The following is a 19561-nucleotide window of genomic DNA, read 5'->3' on the forward strand; positions in this document are numbered from 1 at the left end:
TTCCTAGAGAAATGTGCCGTAATCCAAGCTCCTAAAACACTAAAAAACCTACAGTCAATTCTAGGCTTCCTAAATTTCGGAAGAACATACATTGCAAATTACGCAGAAAGGGTCAAACCCCTTTATGATCTAATTAAACCAGACTTTAAAAGATCCAATTGGACTCAAACACACACAGAAATTTTGAGATCCTTACAAACAGACATGCTAATTAAAACAAAATTAGAAACACGTGATAACACACGCAATCTTGTGATTCGAGTCATCCCAGGGAGATGCGGATTCACCTATCTGACTTCTAATGAAGGAGAAAAGGTACCAATTGCATTCAAATCACACTTGTACACAGAAGCTGAACAGAAATTCAGTAATACAGAAAAAATCATTCGCGCAGTTCAAACCGCAATAGCTAGAGAAAAAGACATAGCTGACGGTAGACATATCACAGTCAGAACAGCAGAATCAGCCTTTGAGGCACTAACAACACCGTGTAATTTACCAACAACAACATTGAATCCGGAATGGATACAATGGGTGAATTCAATCACAACGGACAAAGTATACTACTACTTTGATCCAGAACTAGAAGAATTAAAAAATCTAAAGTATGAAAAGACGTATCCTCTGCCAATCGACATTCTGCCTCTACGACATTACGCCTGTGTAATCTATACAGACGGACATGCTCAACCCTCCGTTTGGGGAGAACATGCATACAACCCCACATGTGAGATTACAAAAGAAGTGTGGCGCGGAGGTACACTGAGACCTCTATTAACAAGATCGCACTCAGTAGAAACTAATTCAGAACAACAAACTGAAATAATAGCTTTGAAAATGGCGCTAGATAATGCGGATCGCGAATTCCCGACACTTATAGTGTCAGATTCATATTACTGCGTCAAAGCATATAACAAGGATTTGCAGACATGGATTCAGAACGGTTACAAAGATGACACAGATGCACCAATAAAGCAGAAACTGCTCTGGGAACAAATAGCTCTTTTACAAAAAGAACTACCAAAGACTCACGTGACTCACTCACTGAGTCATCAGCGTGATGGCGTTCACGTTGTAGGGAATTCATTGGCTGAAACAGCCGCAGCGGCAGCCACTAAATCGGCTCCCGTAGATCGAAAAAAGCGTACATTAAAATACATTGACGGTGAAACAATGCTGGCGGTGAAAACGTCATCAAAAGGCGACTGCTCAGCGTTACCGATCAACTATCCACTCAATTATACATACATAATCGATGCAAACTCCGTCCCTTTTGCTCGAATCCCTGGAGTGGGGGATAGAGTGATTCCAAACATGTACAGGAGAAACTTGTTAATCGCAGACGCACATATGGGCGAGGGTCTCAGACACCTCAAACTGAAAGATTCTCTGGAAGAATTACAATCACGGTACTGGTGGCCAGCCATGAGCCTGCATTACACCATGTTTGTAAAAAACTGCCCAAACTGCAACAGAGATCGCAGTGGGGAGAGAAACAGTTTAATACCTCGTCGTATCAAGGCAGATAATATCACCAGTAAAAAGCAGGGCTTGCGATTAACATATACAGGCTAGTTTCCACTTATAATGTCGATCCTCAGCACTCGGCTGACGTCCGGACTGTTATACAAAGATTTGCGAGTATAAATGGCATATACGCTAAGAGCATGTTACGTTTGACCATTGTTTTCACTCAAGCCCACCAGCCTGGGGGGAAACATGGCCGAATGAGCACAGTCCAGCGGGAATCTTCTCACTTCCTTCCTGAGGGTACGGGATGGTGTAAAGAAAAAACCAAGGCAGAAAGCAATCTATAATGGAAAGGATATTAGGTTCGGGAGCTGGGTGGGTCAAACATCTAATAAGTGTCCAACGTAGTCTAAATAACTTGCCAAGAAATTCTCTGAAGGGATTCAGTCCGTACGAATTATTATTTGGAACTAGAATGATAATCTCTGACCTTGATAGTCAGACTTCAGTGGTTAAAGAAAAAAGCTTTGATGTCAAAGACCGTTTGGCTATTTTGCAGGACTTAAACAAAACAAGAAAAGACCTGAGCAACATACAGTTGAAACAACAGCCAACAACCACTGAAGAACCACCACCTGTCCCAGCAAGACCTGTCTGGATTCCAAAAGTCGGGGATCTAGTCAGGGAGAAGATCGTGGTAAAGAAGGAATTTGGGCCTTCTTACAGAAAAGCAGTTCCTGTCTTGTCTGTCAACGGGACAAGATCAGTTGTACTACCGCCACTTGCTGGTAAAAAGGAGAACAGAGTTGTATCCATCGACCTGGTAAAACCACAACATGTGGCCGATAACAAACAGTAGGCCAAGTGGACTCCCAATAAGTAGCAGAACACCAAGGTTTGCTACCAGTACAGAGGTCCTAACAAAGAGGCTCATCACATTCGACACGCCTACAGAAGAACAAGAAGGACTATGCAACAATGCAATAGAACTCAGACCTCTGACAACCCAAATAAAAACATTTAGCAGAGACACACCAATCTACAATGAAGTACCAAATGACAATGCAAGAAACAAAAATCCTGAAGCAATTGGAACAATTGACAGAACTGCATCCGGGTACTTCATCAACTTCGATGATTCCTCTGAAGGCTTCAGTGAATCAAAGACACAGCCATCATCAAAATCCTTTAAAGACAAAGCTAAGGAACTTTTGAACCAACTGAAAGAAACATATCTGATTTCTCCATGGATTGAATTTTGGGTGGGTTTTGGTGCATTTATCCTCATACTTTGGCTCATCATGGTATTTACTTTGGGACGCTTCATTGAGGGAAAATATGCTAAAATGGACACAGCAAGCCAGAACAACTTGGTCCTTAAACCACACACATCTTCACACGTCGAGAAAAGAGAACTTTCTTCAGCCAACTTCACAGCCAATCCGATACCTGGTGGGGTAGCATGGGACTACACTGACTATGAAATTTATGGTCCGGTCGAGATCCTGAAATATCCACACCAAATCAAGATCTCCTTGAGTGACTTTGCAAAACCAAACTCATTTGCTGATGATTGGGACTTCGAAAGCATTAACAACATGATGTCTGATCTAGTAATGTCTGCTAAATTTACAAAACACGATTATTTGCAAGGTTCTACAAATTATGATAGTATGTATTGCTATAACCACTATGGTAATCATTTTTTGCATAAATCTGCACAACCTAGAAATGTTTTAAATTATAATCAATGGGAACATTGTGCAACACCTCCAAAAGGGAGCTCAAGAACCGTTTACGACAAATATTCATATTTTTCAGGTTTTAACACAAGTAATGCTGAAACATTTTATTATAAATTGTCAAACAAGACAGGGATGAAAACCATGATAACCAACACAAAGTTGATATATTCAGATTCATTCTTCGAAAAAATGAATACTTTTGGATTTGATTATTGGGACAAAAATGTTGATTTGAAAAGTGTTTGGGGTACAAAAGAATGGCAAGTACAGGGTTTAGAAGCTTTGTTTCGAGCTTGCATGATCCCAGAACAAATGATATTTTTAAATGACACTGTTCAACAAACCACCTGTCTTGGCTTAGCCAAAATCAAAGATTTAAATAAACCGTCTATTCCAAAGCCAATAATGTTTAGCAATAACTCTGATACAGATGAAGAGATAGACGTAAACCATATATTAAACCAAAACAGAACACATCCTGATTGGAAACAATGGTTGATCTGGCCCACAGATACAAATAACTGTCAAGATAGATTCCTGAATAAAACACAGGGTTTCAAAATGACCAGGCCAGACCCTAGATATCCCCAAAGACATCACCCAGGGATAATAACAACCTACAGTGTGGGCAAATTATGCCTTCAATGGCTACAAACCTCCACACTGCCCGAAATTAAGCAACACCTAACTTTACTTACTGATGGTGCTGACTTGCGTGATTTCATAATGGGACCACGCAAACAGCGTCAAAAGCGTTTCATAGCAGCCTCTGTATATGCAGCATACAATGAGGCCTGGAAGGTTACTCAAATTAAACAGCAGAGAGAATACGGGAAATTGACCGTATTAATTTGGAAAAATCACTTTCTGTAGTGGACAATGGGTTAATGACTCTGTCCTCCAGAATTTTTTCTTTGGACAGCATTGTGTCTTCAGCAATCGATATATTATCGCAAGACTTACTGTTATTACAACATGGTCAGTCACAATTGCGTTCTATTGTACAGCTTGGCTGGACGTTGCAAAATCTGCGTTCAGGCTATGTGCCTTGGCGTTTAATCAACACAACGTCACTATTCCAAATCTTTAACCTTACTGATAGACAAATCGGTATGGCGCAAAAGGGTGCTGATTATACAATCTTGAGCATTGAAAAACTAGAAAGATTACCAATGACAATGTCAGAACGACCTGTCAGTGAATGGATAATCCACGGAATCATAAATATTCCAATCTCAACCTTCAGGTTTCAATACTGCCAAAAATATATACAGGCTGGCATGTACGAGAAATTGGGAAAGGGGTACCTTAAAACAACTTGGAACCTGCCCTATTCACATGCATGTGTCAGTAATAAAGGACAGAAAGTGTTTCTTAGTGGCAACAATTGTGCTATGTCACTAAGCGGCACGCTTCTGTGTAACGGAATTAGTTTGCATGGAGCCTGTGAAGGGAATTCATACAACCTTTCATGTCACCAGCAAGGCGCACCTGCAACTGAAATAGAACCATTCTTTCAAAGACTCTATAATGGGAGTTACATTCTTATTGTAGACCGCAGATGTTGTAGTCTTATGCCCGGGACTCCTTATCTAGTCACTACGACGGCGAAGGTCAAGTGCTGTGGACGTTCCTTATTCCCCAGCTCCTTTCCAGACAGGGAGGCAAGGGCATGGCCCAGTTTGAAAATTACTTCTATTCGAATAGATAATTTAAGCAGAATGAAAACAGTGCTTCTTCAGACGCCGACAAGGCTCACGTCATCAAAAGAAACGTATGATCTACAAGTCGCAAGGACGACTGCAGAGGTACATACATTATTATCAACTAATTCCCCCATACATTTCGCGGAAATCCTGAGCGAAATCTTAAATATTTCTGATACCACTGGGGTCTCAAAGGTATTTAAGACAGTATTTTCGATGGCATTAACACCATTCAAAGCCATACTGGGTATTTTTCCAGATTTCGTCCATTCGATTTTTGGCGGACTTCCCCTGATCCTGGGACTAATTGCAGGAATCCTATTCTTAGTCCTTATTTTTCGTTATGGCAACCCATGTCACAGATCAAACTCTCGCGACAATGGAAGAAACGATCCTAGCCATTGGATACCGGGACCGGATATCAAAAATCCTGGGACTATCCCGGCTTAGAGACCTGAACATGACTTGGTTTCTATCATTTCGACCAATGTGGCAAAGATGTGTTTTACCTGTATTGAGATGTCTGCTATGCGGAGAAGAATGCGTGTTAGACACCTGTCTGACGCTACAATCGGATGCGCCAGTGGATGCGGATACATTGTTGGTTCCTACCAAGGTTCACGCTTTGTGCTGCCCTCAAAGGCTGCCAATCCTGATGACGGCATTCCTGGAATCTTCACCACTACGATTGAAGAGTAGTGAAGTTCAAGATGAAAGCAGCATTGAACAGGTACGACCTTCTGTCAGCAATGCGATACAGAATGTCAATGCAGACAATCATGCGCACGAATGCATGGTTACCCCTATTTCCGACTTAGTGGAACTTTCCCATGAAGCTGTTGACAGTTTTTTCGAAAGCCTTAATGATATGATGTTCTCTCCGGAACAGAAATAGAGACTTTTGAGCAAGCTCGCACACGGCGTTCCCTGAATTCGGCCTTCAACTTTAAAAATAAAGTCACATGAACAATTCTTCCCACCAGTTCACGGACAACAATTTTTTAGCAGCCCCAAATTATTTTTCACAAATTTTTCGGGACACTTATCTTCTGCTTAAAGTAAGAAACTATTCCTAGAGAACTAAGATTTCTATTTTTAGATACTTTATGAACTTTAGTTGCCCGCTGGGATGTTCACAAATATTTTATTATGTGATGAAATGGTCTCGAACTTTCTTTCTGTATAGCCATATTAAGAGCCATTTCATGTGTATTTCTCATATACCAAATAAGCAATAATGTCTACAAATGCGTAGCATAGCTTAAGTGCATACAATATATATGACTGCAATTTTTCAGTATATTTGAAAATTTCAAAATGCATTTATGTATTTTGGGGTGGTAAGGTATACACTATACTCTAGAGTATGTTGTACTATGTTATACTATGCATAGATTAGTAAATATGACCATAGTTAGCGTGGAGTGGGTGTCATGTATTCCCATAGGTTCTGAATCAATCCCCCTATTCCTGACCCTATTCTGGTTAAACTAACTATCAAGTTAACTAACAGTCAGCCCATGAGGCAAGAAAAGCCCCCATGATGCAGATACCGTTATCTGACGCAGTCACACTACGGCACAGGAACGTGTTATCTGATTAGGTCATAACGCTTGAGATCTAATTAGACAAGCGACATTCCTCCAGCCCCTGATAAGGCATACGACGTTCTCATAACAAATCAAACCTATGACAACCTGGAAAATCCGTGCGGCCATTGTTTTGATTTCACAGAGAACTTTAGTAAAGAATGTGCTAACGAGCAAGTCGTATGACATCTTTATTGACGTATCTATGTCCATCCTTACGTCAATCTCGGCACCTTTAAGGTATAAATATTGCCGATCTTGCCCTATGCAAACACACGCGTGGTGACGAGACGGAGCAGCCACACTTGCCGAAGCCGAGAGCAGGAGCAGACCCCACTGGCAGCAGCCCCGCCTTCCTGACGCGCTGAGAGACGCGCTGCTATCTCAAGCCGAGAGACCCAGCACTGGCGCTTCTGGGCAGCCCTCGCAGGCAGCCTGGAATATCGAGAGCAGAGAAAGAGATACCATTCCTCATTCATCCTAAATTCCAGGTACAGAACTGAATAACCCCTCACAGAGAATTCTTTAGTTATTCACTTGGCAAAAACAAACTTAACTTAAACTGTAACTTTCTATTCCCGCCCACGCATTAGACTTAGGTCAGGTACACGGGGTAGGCGTATTTAGAAACACCAGTTGAGTACGTTTAGTCAAATGTATATGTGTATGTAAATATATTTTAATCATTTTAAACATCATATGGCTCAGAAACCATATCAATGTTTTTACAGTATTATTTTATACTATTGCTTTTAATGTATGCACTTTACTTAACTATAAGTATTGCAATAATATCGATCCATTTCTCTTGTACGAGAAAAGAGACTGATCAATAAATAACACCTTTTTATTGAACACGCCCGTCTCTTCCTTTTCTCTACAATCTGATGAGACTAAGAATGCACGTACTGACTGAGTAAAATAATTGCCTTGTGCTCACACGACTCTCGAGATTGACTCTTGATTAGGGGAGAGCAAAGTTGTCATGTTCTATGGTTGTCAGAAACTAAATCCCTTCTTGTCTAATCAGGGAAGTTAATTCCTCCTTGAACATTCGAGAAAGTTTCTAGCGAACTCTGAGCTACGCTGGCAAACCCAAAACTTAAGTCTAGTATCGACAGTAGTAGACCTAGTTAACGTCTGGTCTAGGCCTTTATTGCTGTAGGTATTATTCCAATGCGCAGAGCCTATTGGGAAAATAGGAACTACACTACACATGCATAGCCCAGCACTGTATCCTTTAAGTACTGTACCACTCATAGGCATTCATACATACAGAATATGCATTTAACATGCACACATTTTACCCATCCAATGTTGAGCCACTCAAAGACACACATATATCCAACATATGCATTTAACATGCAGGCACTGCACCCTTCAGGTACTGTACCCCTCATAGGCACCTTTGCAACCAGCAAATGCATTCTCAATACGTACATTGCTCAGTAATGTAATATCCCTGCATTCTACCTTTCCCAGGTACACATACACTCAATGCAGAAACACCTTCTCTGTGCTGGGCAGGACCTCGCACCAATCTGATGCAGGCCAAGAGTGAGTTAAGCACACAGCAGCAGAACTTTAAAAATGAGTGAGCATGTAGTCCTCACTCCAATGACACAGGTTAAAAAAGACCTGTTCATGCCATGCTATGCTGCCACCACCACACTTGTGCTGCTTAACTTCTGGTTGAAGGCAGTAAACTTCCATTACCATGCAGCAGACATTTCTGACCCAACATGAAATAAATGATAGGTCATTGTTATTGGGCCTGGCTCTTTCTGCATGGTCACCTCAAACATTCTGCCTTCACCCCTGCTGTTTTGATGAACCCGTTTTGTTGTTGCACTTTAACACTACTAACCACTGCTAAAGTGCTCTCTCCCAAAAACATGGTAAAATAGGTCTACATATGAATGGCACTATTAATTCACTAGTATATGGTACTACATGTACCCAGGGTCTGTCAATTAAATGCTACTAGTGGGTCTGCAGCACACATTGTGCTACCCACTAAAGTAGCATTTTAGAAACTGTCACGGGCCTGTCATTACACCTCATAGTGCAATTTCTAACTGCCATTTTGATCAGTCAAAATTAACCCTTTGCGAGGTCTAAACCTTCCCTTATCATACTCGTAAGTCGCCCTTAAGGTAGGCCCTATACCCATAGGGCAGGGTGCATGGCAGTTAAAATGTAGGACATGAGGGATTACGTTTTACATTTTTTGGTTGTGAAAAACTCATAAAGTCGGTTTTAACTACTGTAAGACCTATCTATCCCACTGGGTTACCTTAATTAAATTAATAAGTGCTAATATTGGATTGGGTGTAGGTAGTGATATACTGTTTACACTCAAATGAATTGCAATTTAAACTCCTCTTTCGTGGTAGAGCTGTGTTTTAAATTACAAGTTTGAAAATGCCGCTGTTAGAAAGTTGCCTTTTTCCTGCTCAAATGTTTCTGTGGCCTTCCAGTAGTTTTTAGCTGCCTCAGCCTGTTAGTGACTTCCCCATTAAGAATACATATTATGTTCAGACAGTGAACAATAGAGCTGCATTTTTGCTGGGGAGGGCCTTCCAGATAAAATGGTTGGGGTGGAGCTTTAGCCAGGCTCACTTATACTTCAAAAAGCTTTATCTCTAGCACACACAAAGGAACATGACACCGGGCCTGGCCTGCCTTTTGTCACCCCAGACAGTTTGAAGTCTTGACCAGGGGAAGAACTTCCTAGAACCAGTCTCCTCATACAAAGGCTGGTACCAGGTATAAAAATAGAACCGTCAGGATGCTCCTTGAGTACACTCCTGGATCTGTGGAAGATTCAGAAGAACATAACCTCATCGGAAGGATTGCCTTTGTGCTTAGAGGACTGCCTTGCTTCTTCAACACTGCTATAAGAGTTGGTAAAGCAACAACCACAATCCTTGACATGGTGAACCAGGAAAGTCACTGAATTCACCTATACTTAACCCTCTGGTAGCTTGCCACAAAAGCGGTCAGGCTTAACTTAGAGGCACGGTGCAAAATATTTATGCAGCACACAAACAGAAATAAAATAAAATCACTAGAAACATCGCAAACCAAATTAGAAAAATAAAATATAATAAAATGTAATAAAGAAAATGACACAAAGTGAATTAAATCCAATCCCTAGAACCATAATTATTACTTTTTAAAATTTTAAGTGAAAAGTAGGTCCTAAAGTTAAAAGGTAAGGCTGACTGCAATAGAGCACTGTTCGACTACACAAGGTGCATTGGGCCCACTCTTGGCTTACCTTTGGAATTAGAAGAAATTCAGAAGAAAAGTGGGAGTGGGCAGAATATTCAATTCTGCCCTTGGAATCAGCATAATGTTGGTGACTCCTTGTTATTCTTGTAGCGCAGAGTTCGGGCCAAATTCCACTAAGGACCATATAGCAGATTTTTTTCTCACGTGTGGCTGAAAAACAGTAAGTTGGTGAATGAGATTTGGCATGCCCTATTGTGATTTCTGGTCACTAGTAGGACATCCAGCAAAATATTTCAGACACCGGTAGTTGTGACTGTTCACAGTCATAAGACTGCCACTCAAGTAGAAAAACAGTAGCAAAATGAACTTGAGTAGGTGTGCCCTCTGGTGCACCGTGTGTTGCCATTTATGAAGATTTTACAGCATGGAACCAACTCCAGGTGCTAAATCACAGTGCCAGCAATGCAACATGCCTATTTTGGCCCAATGACTCTGTGGAATCTCGCTGAGTTTTTATGTAACTTCGCAGAATTCCTTGGAGTCAAATTCCACAAGTTTCCCCCACCCTTAAAGAAAAGTTCCTGAGACTGTGAAGTTAAGCGGGACCAGATGGTTGGAGGTGTACTAAGAGAAGGTGTCATCGTCTGGGAGCTACTGGACCAAGTTGCAGTGAAAATTTCTACATTTGGACTATACACTTTTATGGAGGTCAAAAATCTCCAGTGGGATACTACTGTAGGCTGTAGAAGAAGAGGGCTCCACTAGAGCAGATACCTTCGGAGAAAGGTTCATATGAAAAAGATTTGATGCTGCGGAGAAAAACGTAGCAGGAGCTGACTGAGAAAGTGTCTTAGGAGGATTGGCAAGCAAATAGGTCTTGGCTTTCTGTCAGTTCTCAGACCACTTTGTTTTATGAAAATGTCCCTACCTTTAGTGTTCTTCAGAGCATCACCACCAAGGGTCCAAGACTGGACGGACACCACTTGGGGGTCAGGACTTACTCTAGCAAAGGCAAGGTATAGGGTTCAAGGTCTCTGGAGCTTGTTATTTCCCTGTAGCTCACACAAGAGGCCAGCCAATTATCCCTTAGAGTTGCTCTGGTTGTCCTGGCTTCAAGGACCAAGGCAAGCCTAAAAGAGTAGGGCAGTGTTTTGAGGTTACAAGGCAAGCCTCAAGCAGCCGGCATGCTTGTTTCCAGTCCGGGAAGGTCCTCGCTTCAAGAGCATGCCAGGAGGCACATTTGCAGATCGGTGGAGAAAGGGGGAGTGACCTTTGTCCACCTCTCAGCAATCCAACTATATGAGGCTTACTGGAGGTATCAGGTACACTAGTTGGACCTTAATGACCCCCTCAAGTCAAGAGGACTTCAATCCTCATCCAAGAGCGCACCAGGAGGCGTGTTTGCAGAGTGGTGGAAAAAGGGGATGTGGCTTGCTATGAGAACTTAGCAATCCTGCTGTGTGAGACTTACTGGCGGTAATAGGAGGGGTAGTTGGCTCCCAAAGATGTCCTTGGGTGCCAACTACCCCTCCTGTTACCTCCAGTAAGTGCCACACCGCAGGACTTTTTAAGAGGTCTTTGAGGCCACGTCGCACTTTCTCCACCACTCTGCAAACATGCCTCCTGCCATACTGCGGGTTGGGGGATAAAGTCCACTTAACTCCTGAGGGGCTTTGGGGGCCAAGAAGCCCTCCTGGCGCCGCCTGTAAGTCCTACACAGCAGAATTCCTGAGTACTGGTCGGAGGCCTAGCACCCTTTCTCCACCACTCTGCAAATGTGACAACTAGTTATAGAAGCATTTGCAATGTAATAGGTTTTGCATTTGCGATAGCTAGAGCTATTGGCATTGTAAATGTAAACATTATTTTAACTAATGATTTTTGGAGTGAAGTTGATGTACGTTGTATGTAGTGGAATTATGTGGTATGATGTGCAGCAAAATTATGTGCATAGAAAGTTTGTGGTATTTAGTGTATTGGAATTATGTAGAGTAGGATTATGTGTTATGGAGAGTAATTATGTGGTATGGTAGTCTTTGTTGTGGAGTGGTAACCTCAGGTTTAGTCTTCCTCGTTTCCATAGAAGGTAAACTATGAACTCAATGAGACAAAAAAGAAGGAACCACTGACGAGCACTTCTAGAACTAGTCAGAGGTATGAACAGGGCCACTGGAATCATGCGACTGCACTGACTTTCACACACTTAGACATTTTCCGCATTAGCCACATAATCCATCAATTCAATTCAAAATTACTGTATTCGATTAATAGAACATTAATCATAAAAGTTTCAGAAATACATCACAGATAAAAGTTTCTAAAACCAGACAATTCATGTCTGCAATTGTTCAGTTTCCCTATTCTTAAAGACGCACATAAAAATGAGGCAAAACTAAAACAGATTAAGAGATCAGACAACATTCGAAAAAAGTGTAACGCAGGACAACATTGTCTAAAATCTAATTTACGTAAAAGAGGAATTAAAAGCCTTTTACGGTGATTGCAATAAAATTTACAAAAAAAGAAGATATGCAATTCATTTTGAAGCCAGAGATCATCACAAGGGCAACACGTTAGATCATTACTAGAGTAAATACTAAGCATGGGCGAATTTTGCGAATTCGCGATTTGCGAATTCCCGGATTTGCGTATTCGCGGATCTGCAAAATTCACGAATTTGCGGATTCGCGGATTTGCGAATTTTTTAAATGGGGGGTCTTCTGTGCGAGTTCAAGTGCCTCTTGTGTGTATAAATGGTCAGAGACCGATCAGAGCAGCAGATGAAGAGAAAGAAGCTCCTGGTCACAGGAACAGCACGAGGATTGCGCTCGTGAAAGTCAAGGATACAAAGGCCTCTATCCAGCATCACAGCTGATTTTCGACGGTAGATTTGGGAAGAAAGCACACCTGCCCAGCCTCGACAACACTCATTATTGTTTTTGGGCTGATGAATGCGTCACTGAATTTGAGCTTCAACTAGGGCACATGCTTTATTGATATCTGTAAGTGCTTCCTGTTGAGGTTTAATTTTTGTGACAGGACCATCGTGCCAGAATGAACCCTGCCCTTCATATTTATCCAAGAAGACGCCACCGTTTTGTGCCTTACCTCTACTCAATTGGAGTACTTTCTACTGGCTAATCAGTAAGTGCTACCTCGTTGGGTAAATGTATAGTGCTTTTACAACACTACAGCTGCCTAAAGTGCCAGAAGAGTTGTCTACAGTGACCATGTGTGTGTTACTATTCAGTCCCGCCGAAGGGCGCAGGGCTCCCTTGAGTGAGCTGTTAATCATAGTGGGTAAATGGGGGGAAGACAGTGCACACCGCGAGTGTGTGGGCGGAGCCAAACTGGCGGGGCTTCCATGCGAGTTCACATGCCTCTAGTGTGTATAAACGGTCAGAGACCGATCAGAGCAGCAGATAAGGAGAAGGAAGTTCCTGGTCACAGGAACAGCACGGCGATTGCGCTCGTAAAAGTCAAGGATGCAAAGGCCTCTATCCAGCATCACAGCTGATTTTCGACGGTAGATTTGGGAAGAAAGCACACCTGCCCAGCCTCGACAACGCTCACGATGGTTTTTGGGCTGATGAATGCATCACTGAATTTGAGCTTCAACTGTCCATCATAGTGGGTAAATGGCGGGAAGACGGTGCACACCGCGAGTGTGCGGGTGGGGCTTCCATGCGAGTTCACATGCCTCTAGTGTGTATAAATGGTCAGAGACCGATCAGAGCAGCAGATAAGGAGAAGGAAGCTCCTGGTCACAGGAACAGCACGGCGATTGCGCTCGTAAAAGTCAAGGATGCAAAGGCCTCTATCCAGCATCACAGCTGATTTTCGACGGTAGATTTGGGAAGAAAGCACACCTGCCCCGCCTCGACAACGCTCACAATGGTTTTTGGGCTGATGAATGCGTCACTGTATTTGAGCTTCAACTGTCCATCATAGTGGGTAAATGGCGGGAAGACGGTGCACACCGCGAGTGTGCGGTCGGAGCCAAACGGGCAGGCTTCCATGCGAGTTCACATGCCTCTAGTGTGTATAAACGGTCAGAGACCGATCAGAGCAGCAGATAAGGAGGAGGAAGCTCCTGGTCACAGGAACAGCACGGCGATTGCGCTCGTAAAAGTCAAGGATGCAAAGGCCTCTATCCAGCATCACAGCTGATTTTCGACGGTAGATTTGGGAAGAAAGCACACCTGCCCAGCCTCGACAACGCTCACGATGGTTTTTGGGCTGATGAATGCGTCACTGAATTTGAGCTTCAACTGTCCATCATAGTGGGTAAATGGCGGGAAGACGGTGCACACCGCGAGTGTGCGGGCGGGGCTTCCATGCGAGTTCACATGCCTCTAGTGTGTATAAACGGTCAGAGACCGATCAGAGCAGCAGATAAGGAGGAGGAAGCTCCTGGTCACATGAACAGCACGGCGATTGCGCTCGTAAAAGTCAAGGATGCAAAGGCCTCTATCCAGCATCACAGCTGCTTTTCGACAGTAGATTTGGGAAGAAAGCACACCTGCCCAGCCTCGACAATGCTCACGATGGTTTTTGGGCTGATGAATGCATCACTGAATTTGAGCTTCAACTGTCCATCATAGTGGGTAAATGGCGGGAAGACGGTGCACACCGCGAGTGTGCGGGTGGGGCTTCCATGCAAGTTCACATGCCTCTAGTGTGTATAAACGGTCAGAGACCGATCAGAGCAGCAGATGAGGAGAAGGAAGCTCCTGGTCACAGGAACTTGCAACAAAGAGATTTGCCTACCCCTCATATATTTTGAGTTTTGCAATTACTGAGGCAACAATGATAAACACGTTTCTTCTGTTTATCATGAACATTTATTTGTCATTTCATTCATAATTTTTCGTTTTTTGAACATGTATGCATGTGGAAAAAGAAATAGTTGCACTTTCAACTTCTGCTCACATATCACAAGTAATAAATTTCATAAAAAACAAGTGATTTTGTACAGTAAAAAATTAAACAATATGTGATTTATGTACAGTGACAAAAAAGTGATGATGTTTGTCAAAACAAATATGCAAGATGATGATTTCAATCATGCATATAACGCTTTTATACAATTTAGTACATTGTGAACAATAACGTTTTTTTTAAAACACAAAATGAAAGATCAGCTTGTCTATTTAAAACAGACATAAATCAGTGCGCCTCGTTTTATTACTAGGCTTGTGCCGACGCGTTTCGAGTCCGGACAATCAATCGCCAAACTCTCATCAGGGCTTTAATGTTCTGATCTGAATGAGTGGTTTCGTCTTTCAATATAATTTAGGAGCGTTGTGGCCATCCAACAAGCACCGACTGAGGGTGCTCCTAGACCTTGATTTACTCACGAAGTGGATCAAAAAATTTTTAGGGACTTTGTTGCGTGTTTCTGGATGAGTTGTTATTAAGTCATAACATTGCTGGGGATCACTTGACCACACCCGGTTGACCAGATGGATTATACTTCAATTGCTGTCGCAGTTAAGCGCTCGTTTTCCTGGTAATCAGTCTCTCCTGCCAAAACGCCATTACTCCTTCAACTGTCCATCATAGTGGGTAAATGGCGGGAAGACGGTGCACACCGCGAGTGTGCGGGCGGGGCTTCCATGCGAGTTCACATGCCTCTAGTGTGTATAAACGGTCAGAGACCGATTAGAGCAGCAGATAAGGAGGAGGAAGCTCCTGGTCACAGGAACAGCACGGCGATTGCGCTCGTAAAAGTCAAGGATGCAAAGGCCTCTATCCAGCATCACAGCTGATTTTCAACGGTAGATTTGGGAAGAAAGCACACCTGCCCCGCCTCGACAACGCTCACAATGGTTTTTGGGCTGATGAATGCGTCACTGTATTTGAGCTACAACTGTCCATCATAGTGGGTAAATGGCGGGAAGACGGTGCACACCGCGAGTGTGGGGGCGGAGCCAAACGGTCAGGCTTCCATGCGAGTTCACATGCCTCTAGTGTATATAAACGGTCAGAGACGATCAGAGCAGCAGATAAGGATAAGGAAGCTCCTGGTCACAGGAACAGCATGGCGATTGCGCTCGTAAAAGTCAAGGATGCAAAGGCCTCTATTCAGCATCACAGCTGATTTTCGACGGTAGATTTGGGAAGAAAGCACACCTGCCAAGCCTCGACAACGCTCACGATGGTTTTTGGGCTGATGAATGCGTCACTGAATTTGAGCTTCAACTGTCCATCATAGTGGGTAAATGGCGGGAAGACGGTGCACACCGCGAGTGTGCGGGCGGAGCCAAACGGGCAGGCTTCCATGCGAGTTCACATGCCTCTAGTGTATATAAACGGTCAGAGACCGATCAGAGCAGCAGATAAGGAGGAGGAAGCTCCTGGTCACAGGAACAGCACGGCGATTGCGCTCGTAAAAGTCAAGGATGCAAAGGCCTCTATCCAGCATCACAGCTGATTTTCGACGGTAGATTTGGGAAGAAAGCACACCTGCCCAGCCTCGACAACGCTCACGATGGTTTTTGGGCTGATGAATGCGTCACTGAATTTGAGCTTCAACTGTCCATCATAGTGGGTAAATGGCGGGAAGACGGTGCACACCGCGAGTGTGCGGGCGGGGCTTCCATGCGAGTTCACATGCCTCTAGTGTATATAAACGGTCAGAGACCGATCAGAGCAGCAGATAAGGAGGAGGAAGCTCCTGGTCACAGGAACAGCACGGCGATTGCGCTCGTAAAAGTCAAGGATGCAAAGGCCTCTATCCAGCATCACAGCTGCACACCTGCCCAGCCTCGACAACGCTCACGATGGTTTTTGGGCTGATGAATGCATCACTGAATTTGACCTTCAACTGTCCATCATAGTGGGTAAATGGCGGGAAGACGGTGCACACCGCGAGTGTGCGGGCGGGGCTTCCATGCGAGTTCACATGCCTCTAGTGTGTATAAACAGTCAGAGACCGATCAGAGCAGCAGATAAGGAGGAGGAAGCTCCTGGTCACAGGAACAGCACGGCGATTGCGCTCGTAAAAGTCAAGGATGCAAAGGCCTCTATCCAGCATCACAGCTGATTTTCGACGGTAGATTTGGGAAGAAAGCACACCTGCCAAGCCTCGACAACGCTCACGATGGTTTTTGGGCTGATAAATGCGTCACTGAATTTGAGCTTCAACTGTCCATCATAGTGGGTAAATGGCGGGAAGACGGTGCACACCGCGGGTGTGCGGGCGGAGCCAAACGGGCAGGCTTCCATGCGAGTTCACATGCCTCTAGTGTGTATAAACGGTCAGAGACCGATCAGAGCAGCAGATAAGGAGGAAGCTCCTGGTCACAGGAACAGCACGGCGATTGCGCTCGTAAAAGTCAAGGATGCAAAGGCCTCTATCCAGCATCACAGCTGATTTTCGACTGTAGATTTGGGAAGAAAGCACACCTGCCCAGCCTCGACAACGCTCACGATGGTTTTTGGGCTGATGAATGCGTCACTGAATTTGACCTTCAACTGTCCATCATAGTGGGTAAATGGCGGGAAGACGGTGCACACCGCGAGTGTGCGTGCGGGGCTTCCATGCGAGTTCACATGCCTCTAGTGTGTATAAACGGTCAGAGACCGATCAGAGCAGAAGATAAGGAGGAGGAAGCTCCTGGTCACAGGAACAGCACGGCGATTGCGCTCGTAAAAGTCAAGGATGCAAAGGCCTCTATCCTGCATCACAGCTGATTTTCGACGGTAGATTTGGGAAGAAAGCACACCTGCCAAGCCTCGACAACGCTCACGGTGGTTTTTGGGCTGATGAATGCGTCACTGAATTTGAGCTTCAACTGTCCATCATAGTGGGTAAATGGCGGGAAGACGGTGCACACCGCGAGTGTGCGGGCGGAGCCAAACGGGCAGGCTTCCATGCGAGTTCACATGCCTCTAGTGTGTATAAACGGTCAGAGACCGATCAGAGCAGCAGATAAGGAGGAGGAAGCTCCTGGTCACAGGAACAGCACGGCGATTGCGCTCGTAAAAGTCAAGGATGCAAAGGCCTCTATCCAGCATCACAGCTGATTTTCGACGGTAGATTTGGGAAGAAAGCACACCTGCCCAGCCTCGACAACGCTCACGATGGTTTTTGGGCTGATGAATGCGTCACTGAATTTGAGCTTCAACTGTCCATCATAGTGGGTAAATGGCGGGAAGACGGTGCACACCGCGAGTGTGCGGGCGGGGCTTCCATGCGAGTTCACATGCCTCTAGTGTGTATAAACGGTCAGAGACCGATCAGAGCAGCAGATAAGGAGAAGGAAGCTCCTGGTCACTATGTTACTATGCAATCGCATCGATGTGCGCAGGGGTCCCTTGAGTGAGCTGTCCATCATCCTGTAACTATTTTAGGATGGCGCCGGCAAGCTGCCACCGCCATCCTAAAATAGTTACTAAGTTAGCTTCAACAGGAAGCACTAATAGATAAAATAAAGCAGGTGCTCGAGCACCAGCTTTATTTTATCTATTAGTGCTTCCTGTTGAAGCTAACCTAGTAACTATTTTAGGATGGCGCTGGCGCCATCCTAAAATAGTTACAACAACTTCAAGCTTGAAGGCTTGAACTTTTGCCCCCCGGATCCGCCGCTCGCGGATTTGCGGATTTTTGGTAAATTCGCGGGAGTTCGCGGATCGCGAATTTACCAAAAATCCGCAAAATCCGCGAGCGGAACAGATTTTGTGCTCATGCTTAGTAAATACCACCCGGGTAGCCCTGCCGACATGGGATATAATTTAGCCGGAATTGTAACAGAACAAATCTGTGCCGAGGGATTGTAACAAACTCCAGATAGGAGGGTATGCCTTCGACCTGGAATGGGCCCTCCAAATATTCCCTTATAGTAGGTTTACTAAAGAGTGCATTCATTCTCGCATCATTGGAAAAGGCTAAAAAGCGAGTTTTTAAAACCTTTGGGCATATTATCAAGGATGGGCGATACACTATTGCCGCTTTTATCGGCAGGAAACTGCAGATAAAGTGGCGATAATGGACTTGATAATATGCTCTATGAATTCCTATCGAAGCCCATATTAGATGTGAAGACATCTAACATGGGCTTCGATAGGAATTCATAGAGCATATTATCAAGCCCATTATCGCCGCTTTATCTGCAGTTTCCTGCCGATAAAAGCTGCGATAATGAATCGCCCGTCCTTGATAATATGCCCCCTTGTTTGAAACAGATACACAATTTCCCGGTGATTCAAACAAACTTCCATAGTCCAGGGTATATAGGGTATTGTTCAAGTATTGTAACCATGGCATATTGTCAGTATGTTCCATGGCTAGGCAGTCAGTTATTATTTGTTGGGAGATTTGCACAGCATCTCAGGACCATACTGAGTGCATTAGAAGGATAGGGGCTACCTTGATCTGATCAGTTATATAGGGGATATTCAGCTCTTGATGTAGTTTAAAATTGGGACAGCTACTGGGGAGACCCAACATAGATTTCCGGAAACTGCCCTCTATTTCTTGTAGATCCTTTACTTTAACATTCCTCATTCCAAATTGTCATTCGCTAATTGCTTTTATTGGATTTGTGTCATGTTGTTCTCTTTTCATTCCCTCTACTGTAAAGCGCCCTGCTACCTTCGGGTCTTGTTAGCGCTATAGAAAACTTCTAAATAAATAAATAAATAAATAAACATAGCCCCATACTCCAGCACCATATGCTGCTACTGCACTAGATCTGACCCCATAGACTTTCCTTACAATAGCTGGGTTTCTTGTTCCCAATTATTTTTTAAATAGAGCATATTACATTAATACTCTTTTTCAGCAACATCCCTCGATTCGCCACCATGT

Source organism: Lissotriton helveticus, chromosome 3_1 (assembly GCF_964261635.1).
Source record: "Lissotriton helveticus chromosome 3_1, aLisHel1.1, whole genome shotgun sequence".
In the NCBI taxonomy this organism is placed as follows: Eukaryota; Metazoa; Chordata; class Amphibia; order Caudata; family Salamandridae; genus Lissotriton; species Lissotriton helveticus.